Raw genomic sequence first — 8,684 nt, 5'->3', positions numbered from 1 at the left:
TATGATTTTTGCCTGAGACCATCATATTTGTCCGAAAATCACACCAAAGTGTCCGAAAAAAAATTGGAAACACAGCCAGACGGTGTCAATCGAACGAATCGAACGCCGAATCTATTGAATGCAATCGAACACAATCGCAATCGAATATTACCCAGAATTTGCCGTTCGATTACGTTCGATTGTATTCGATTATGTTCGATTGCGTTCGATTGATTCAATTGTATTCTATTTTATTCATTCTAGTACGGTTACTTGCACACTCGGCCGTCCACGCTAAAAAGAGCTTTAAAGGAGTGATCAAATTTAATTTAATCGCAATCAAACTTATCGAAAATAATCATAATCGAAGATCAATCGAAGGTAATTTACAATCAATCGAACCAATTAAACATAGGTTGACTATCAATCGAACCAATCAAACGTTACTTGAACGCAATCGAACATAATCGAATATTACCCAAGAATCGGCCGTTCGATTGAGATTCGATTGGTTCGATTGCGATTTCCGTTCGAAGTTGTTCGATTGACACCGTCTGGACATAGTAATTTCGATTCCCCTACCCCTTAGCTTTCCAAAAATGTATAACAAGTGCTTCTAACAAAACAGTCAAGCGATTTTACAAAATGCCCTCTACTATTTCTGGTGCATATTTTCATTAATATAGATTTGAATTGACAATGAGCTGACTTGACCTAAGGTGGTTATGAGTAGTGGGTGTCAGATGAGAATGTATGTCTTGAGAAGTTATGTCCAGTTCATTATAATTCACATTTCCATCTTTGTTACATCATGTTGTGCTTGGATTTATATCTGCTACTAAAAGCACACATCCAGCCCAATGCGCAAAACAAAATGTTGGCAACTTGAGAGTTTTACGCAGAAATCAAACATAACCACATACAACCAAAGTACAGCAATTTTCTAGCTTCTGTAGAGTCTATTCTTGATATAAATAAATCATTTCCATCAAAAGGAGATTTTTTTCTTTTGCTAGGGGGATTTTTTAAGCACCAAGCAGGAAAAAAATGCTCACCGCAGCCTGAATGATAAAGATATCACTCTGAAATTTTCAAGGGATGTTAAGAAAGACTAATGGATCTAAAAATACCCAAAAATCGAAATTCAATTATTTTTTTGATGATTTTAAATTTGGCAGTAGACCGCCACCTTAAATTTCAAAAAATGTCAAAGGACCACTTTAAACATGTTTACCACGCGTCGGGACAGAAGAACTTCTTCGAATTCTATGATGTAATATCTGATACCCTGCAGGCACAAGTTTTGAATTTTTGTGTGGGTGATCGACGGAATTTGGGGAATCTTCGGTGAAATAGAATGTTCGAATTTGCCTACTGGTTGCTGGAATGCCAACGTCCTCTTTATTCTTGTTATCAACTGATAACGTAAGTGTGTTTTCGTGACACAAATATGATAGCTCGTTTACTAATTTGACTTGTGAAGCACTGCATGAAAAGTGTTTCCAGTTTCTTTTACTAAAAAACGTAATATTTTGTCTGTCGTATATTTTATCTGTCCATTTCAAACTATTCGCACAGATCACCTCTTTTTTAATATGAATTCAAATCCCATTTCCATTCTCTTAATCCAACTCGTACCTAGACCTCCTATCTATTGGTGGACTAAATATTTCACGAGAAGAATGAGGTTTAAGTGGTCCTGATTCGTTCCAAAAAATCGTTTTTCGTTTTTAACTTTTTAAAAATCGTTTCAGAATCGTTTAAAAATCGTTTCAAAAACGTGCTTATATAATATTCGAACACATTCTAAAGTTCGAGCGTTCGAAATGTTGTAAAGTGCACGAAATTCAAGTAATTTCATTAAACATAATCATTTCAGCGGGAGGAGGTGCAAACGTGAAAATGTCTTCTCTTACTTATGTCATGAAATATATTTTGATGTATTTTGATTGTGATACATCGACTGTGCTTTGTGAAACGAATAATATCCAGTGGAAGGATTATGGAAAAACTGGTTACATAAAAGATGGAAAGGAATTATCCTTGGAAAAGTATTAAAAATGGGAGGTAAGTTATGGATGTATATTTTTATTTTCCCCAGTTAAGTTTCTTTCTCAAAAATCTACTTTTCTTTTTTTTCTGAAAACAAAATGATTAGCATCAAACTTCTGAGTCAGTTTTAAAGTGGCTTAGTTTGCTTTTTTAAATTTGAGAACCACATTAACGAACAATTTTGCTGCAAAAATTTCCCTCTCTCCCATCCCTCAAAAAAGCGTCTTTTGTTGCCTTTAGCTTTCATTCAAAGATAGAAAGATTCAAAAGACCTATCTTCAAGGGCTTTTAATTTTATCACAAGGGCCTCTTATAGACAAGTCTTGAGCGTTCAAATGACCAAATGTCTTTTTCCACTAGTAAAGAGTAATAAAGAGAGAAGGAAAGTGTATTACTTGTATATTATATTGTATATTATTGTATTACTTTTCCGAGTGTGAATTTTAATTCACTTTTAGGGACTTATTTGAACAAATTTCTATCTTTCTGGGGGCAAAAAGTTGAAATTGTCCTACTTTTCCGATTCTTAGTGACACCCCCGTGTCACAGACCCGCTGGGCACCCCCACCCGCTGAAAAAAAGTCCAAAATTTTGTCCCCGGGGAAAAAAACGGGCTAAATTTGCCTCCGGGAATCCCCACGGAAAACTTTTAATTTTTCTAGATCCCCACTAAGTAGCTCTTCAAAATTTTTATTTCCCCGCCGGTCCCCACTGAAACTTGAACATTTTGAGGAACCCTGCTACCTGCCTATGCTCAAAAACATAAACAGAATTTATACAAAGCTTATGTTTGAAAACTTATGTTAAAAAACTGCTAACAGCTATTCTATCTTTGATTAACTCTTAACTGATAATCTTTATCTTTAAGACTGACTGTTCAGTGTCAAGCAACTTCATCCAGCCAGCCAATTTTCTTTAACATCCAATTTAGATTGTCTACCATATTTGTTTTGATTTTGAAATACCTTCAAATATATATTTTGCACGCTCGCAAGCTAAGCGAAACAAACTGACAGATTTCTTTACCAAAGTAGTACGCGCTCAGCTAGGCTAGAAAATCCCGATTTTTTGTTATGAACAGGCCTGTCTAGAATGGTGAAGGCTTCTTCATAAAGACGAAAGACATGTATCTGTTTTCGGATCCGGTATGCGGGAATAGTGTCAGGACCTGTAGGCGACCTGGTACAATAAAGGTCATAATATTTTGATAATTTTGGTTATTTTAACGTTTTTCAAGATTTAAAGTTCCGGCGAGAAAGTCGATTTTGGGCTATCTCTTTAATTTAATCGAATATTTCAATTCGGAAGGGGTTGGCAGACTTAGAGGCTATACTTTGAGCCTTATTGGACTATTTTTGAACTTTTGGAGTCTTAAGTCTCATGATAAAACTCATAGTTAAAACTCTACCCTTCCAACCTACTTTAGAGCACTTACAAATCGCTTGTGGTTCAAAAACTTCCCGGTGTATTTCTCTTTTTTCTCAAATATTATGACCTTGATTGTAGGGTTGGGTATGGGTGTGGTTTGGCTGTGGTTACGTATCAGATTAGCTAGGAATTGGGTTATTATCAGTTAGGGTTGGAGTCAAATCTCGAAACAAGCACTCTTTTGTGATTTTCTCTTAATACAGTCTGGTCTGCAGTTTGTTCAATGTAAATAGCCGTCAGAAGCCCTATCCTGGCATGACTCCGTGGCGCAGTGGTTAAGGCAATGGGTTTCATAACATCGGAACTTTGCATTTAGTGGGTTCGAATCCCACCGGTGGCGATCTGTCGGTAAGTCATTCAGTAAGTTAGAAAACATAGAAAATAACTCACAAAGAAACAGAAAGTAACAAAAACTACGAACAAGAGACTGGAAAGTATGAAATCCAGTCCAGATCTGTCTTTCGTCTTTGTGAAGAAGCCACGACCGTTTAGAATGTGAGACACGGGAAAAATTGTTTACAGTAGTTTTAAACCTTTGTGCTCTTCATGCAGTTTTATGGAGTTTTGATGATTAAAATGGGTTGAAAATAGACTTCTGTTGACCCTGAGAATACTTTAGTGGATTTTTATCAGTGTCAGTTTGATGTTTTACAAACTGTTGTGATTATGATGAAAAGGAAGACAGAGAGAAAACAAACTTAGAAAACTTTGCAAGAATCTGAGTCCTGAGAGGGACATGTTTGTCTGGATTTATTTCTACCTCAAGAAAAAAGAACAGTCATAAGACGAAATTAATACACGGGAGAGAATGAATATTGTGATTGTAGAAACTCAAAAATTATGGGAATGATTTGCTTTGAATCTTGTTGTGAGGAATTTTTGGAGGATTTTATTTTGTCCATCATGATTACAGCATGACCCATGTCCTGCAAAATACAACAGCAGCAGAAGCATATGATAGGGCTATCTAGTGATCAACAAAGACAAAATTATTGAATTGATTGCATATGATACTGAACCTGTCAAATAGTTCCGATATCAAAGAGATTGTAAACAGACTTTTCAAGACCATGAATGTGATTTTTGTTATCAAAATTATGAATCGGTCAATGATATTGATAATTTGACGTGCTTCTTCCCAAACTCAGAGCTCAAACATCAAACGACATTTCTTGAACTAACTTGGGAATATGTTTTAAATTCATTTTTGATGGATTATATTCCTGTTCCGCTATCATCCTGACATGCATATACACAAAGTAAAGAAACCCATGCTATGATTTAAAATAAGTACCAAGAATTCATTTGCTTGACTGAGAAATGTTTTTCATTTTTTTTGGAATTATTGTGAATTATTTTATGTTTTGGCTGGTGTCTCTTGGAATTTTAATGAAAGTGACATAAGGAGAAATGAATGTAGAGGCATTTTATTACTGTTTTTCTAGTTTTTACATTTTTCTCTCACAGAGGTTTTGATATTATAGATTATACACAAATTTTCTAACAATTTTCTTGTTCATCTCTTTTGTATATTATTATGGCTCTCTCCCTTTGTGAGGCTTGTGATATTTTCATGTTGATTAATAGAAAATGTGTACATTATTATTGTTGAGATACCTATTTATTCAAAAAGTGAATGGATTTTAAAAGAAATTGTTAGATCTTTTCGTTTTCTATCATAACTTTTTTAGCTATGCGGTTTTTAATTTTAGTATGAAAGTATAAAAAAATTTTAAACTACTAGGAAACCCATTATTTTCCTTTTCCACTCTGAAAAGACTCTGAAATCTTGCTATATTACGACCAAATGGTTACTTTTTTACTGTCAAAAATTTGAAATTTGAGGCCTTATTTAGCCAATCTAGAGGCTCCCATTTTCAAAAAATTTGCAGAATTCTTCCTGATTCCTGATTATCGGTGATGAATTCTTCACGAAAGTTTTCTGAACCGATGGCAGCTCCGAGGTGTTTCTTTCCTTCGGTAGTGATTTTGATGTTGGTATCTTTGAAGATTTCAGTGGCTTCTTCAAGATATTGTGGTTTGAGGACTACCGACGTTTTGCTGGCTTTTTGAAAGTAGCCGTATTTCGGACCCCACTTAACGATGGTATCCCACAATCGTTTGAGTCCACGAATCGTACCGCCTCCGAAAACGTCATCGGCATATCCAGCTGCTTTTGTGTTTGTGTTGTGGTCGCGACATTTTATTGAACACAAAAACATTTCACGAAAGATGTTGGCATCAAAAAAGCTTCACTTAAACGGGGGGGGGGAGGGGGATCTCGACCTTTGCTCAAAATCTTAAAAAGTTCGTGTGTGCTAACTGCTGATATGTTGATGGCAATTTGATTGACCGACCTGATAATGATGATGTTGAGCTTTCTAAATTGGGAAGAGAAATTGATGTTAATGTTATATACAATATCAAATCTAATAATCATTCGAATATATTATTGGGCTATTTGAATATTAACTCAGAAATAAGTTCTCTGACCTGAAAATTCTGCTTAAAAACTCTTTTGATATATTTACTATCGCTGAAACAAAGATCGACGAATCCTTTCCTAGCTCCCAATTTAAATGGCAGGGCTATCACTTTCCCCCTTTTCGTCTAGATTGTAAATCCAATAGTGGAGGCTTACTGACTTATGTAAAATCTGATATACCTGCACGTAAAGTAATTAAATTCAAACTTGATCCATCTTTGCATATTTTAGGGGCCATTTTACCCATTGAGGTTAGATTCAGGAAAACAAAGTTACTTATTTTTAAAATTTATCGGCCAGATAGGATTAGTATAGACATATTCTTTGAAACACTGTCTGAAGCTATTCATTTTTATGAAGTAGATTATGATAATATTTTTATTATAGGTGACTTCAACCTTGAACCCACTGATACAAAAGTTTTGAATTTTCTTGAATTAAACGACATGACCAACAATGTTTTAAATCAACATCAGGGTCATGTATTGATCTCATAATAACAAACACGCCAAAAATTATCAAACATAAAGGAACAGTGGAAACAGGGTTGAGTGACTTCCATCATCTGATATACTCAATGCTCAAGACCAAATATGTCAAATTATCTCCAAAGATTATTAAATATCGTGATTATAGAAATTTCAATGAGAACCATTTTTTATATGAATTAGGCTATTGTATGGCCAATAATATGTTAGGGAATTATAATGAATTTGAGAATATCTTTACTAATTTTACTAATATTTGAAATAGGCATGCACCTCTTAAAAATAAATATCTGAGAGAGAGAGAGAGAGATGTACCATCCCTGCAAGGGGAATTGGCCTGAGAAATAATAAAAATTATGTCCTAGGAAAATCATAGCGCTAGACATGAAAAAGAAATTCAAGTTAAAAAAACTAAAGAAATAAACTCTATACATTAGCAATCAATCCATTCCATTTCATTCGATCCAAGGCATAATAAAACCAATTATTTTTCTCAATTTCACACTTTTTCAAATATTTGAAAATACCCCGATCATAAGTGAACTCAGGGGCTCCTTTTGGCCTTTTGGAACAGACCCAAGACGACAACATTTTACGAGGTAAACGATCATATTTCATACGTGTAACGTGGCCAAGCCATCGGAGCTGCCGTTTGTAAACATAACTATCAATCGATAAAAGATTTATCTTATTCAATAACTCATCATTAGTTAAACGAAGCTCGAAAACATGTTTCATTGTAACACCACACATTGACTAGACTAGTAAACTAGTCGTTGAAAACAGACCCATATACAAAAAATTCAAGCTCCAAATAAAAAGAATCGAAGGGGTGAAGTTGCGTGTCTTTTCTGAATTTCAACGACTAGAATCTACTTCCCTCAAAAAATGTTGTTTAATTTTACAACTTTTTTTAGGTTTTTGAGAATCCATCCAACTTTTTTGACTAAATGATATTTCATAGTAACATAGAAGATGGGAACATATAAATAAATGAGCATTTCTAAAAACGCAATAAACAGAAAGAAAAATAAATGCAATCCTGCACGGGTCAGACATACAGAAATCTGTATGTCTCTCCTTACGATTTTAGGTGAAGAAAAAAAGGCGTTGGAAGTAGCTTCTAGTCGGTTTATTTTCCTTTTTTCTCACGCGCGCTGAATATTTAATTAGTGTTTACATTATTTGATTGACAGTTTTATTATAAGGTTATAAGTAATAACCGACTAGTTTATTAGTCTACACCACACATCGATCGAACACATCGTCGTTGGAATACGCGTAGAAGGTTAAACAATTTTTCAGTTAGACACCACGATTCAGATCCGTATAAGAGGATTGGTAAGATAAGCCCTTTGTAAACAGAACTTTTGACGGATAGAGATATGTGTGAGTTGGACAGGACACTCTTACGTAAAGCTCCGAATGCGTTACTAGCCTTATGTATTCTATTATTTACATCCGCTTCATCAGTACAGTTCCTCGAGAGTATTGTCCCAAGGTAGCAAAACTGATCGACGATCGGTAAGAAACAGTTGTCATCTAGGCGGATGGGCTCAAGATTTGTGTTATCAAAAGATTCAGGGGTTGTGTAGAGCGTCCTTGGTGCTCCAACAAAAAGAATTTCAGTTTTCGAAGGCTTGTTTGGGTTTCGTACATCGCCGATGTGCACTTCCATTCCGAACCTCTGAAAATGCTTTATGAGCAACGGGCAGAAGGTTTCAACATCATCTCTGGATTCGAATAATACTGCTGTATCGTCAGCATATTCAGAATCGTCGAACGGGAAATCATTCCCTTTGGTAGTAGGTTTTCTCCCTGTCAGAACAAGGTCATTTTTGGTACGGAAAACGCATAACGGACGGTCAACGCTTCTTCTCCAGGTGATCATTACGGCGGCAATGAAAAAGGTGAACAGAACGGGACCGAGAATATCACCTTGTTTGACACCTATTACACAGTTCAGGTTATGGGTTATGTCGCCAACTGTAAATTTGACATTAATGTTATTGTGAAGAGATTTTAGGATAGAAACGAGTTTGAACGGAACTCCAAAACGATCAAGGATACGCCATAGTAAGTCTCTAGACACTCTGTCAAAAGCTTTCACCAGGTCTAAAAACAAAACCCATGTTTCCTTGCTATGTTCTCTCCTTTTTTTGAGTGCGAGCTTGGCGGCAAAGACTGCGTCGCAACAGCCTCTACCAGAACGAAATCCACACTGGGCTTCATGGTCGAGGCTTTCCATTATT

Source organism: Clytia hemisphaerica, unplaced genomic scaffold (assembly GCF_902728285.1).
Source record: "Clytia hemisphaerica strain Z4C2 unplaced genomic scaffold, Clytia hemisphaerica genome assembly, whole genome shotgun sequence".
NCBI classification, from domain to species: Eukaryota; Metazoa; Cnidaria; class Hydrozoa; order Leptothecata; family Clytiidae; genus Clytia; species Clytia hemisphaerica.
Note: the sequence above shows the minus strand (reverse complement) of the source record.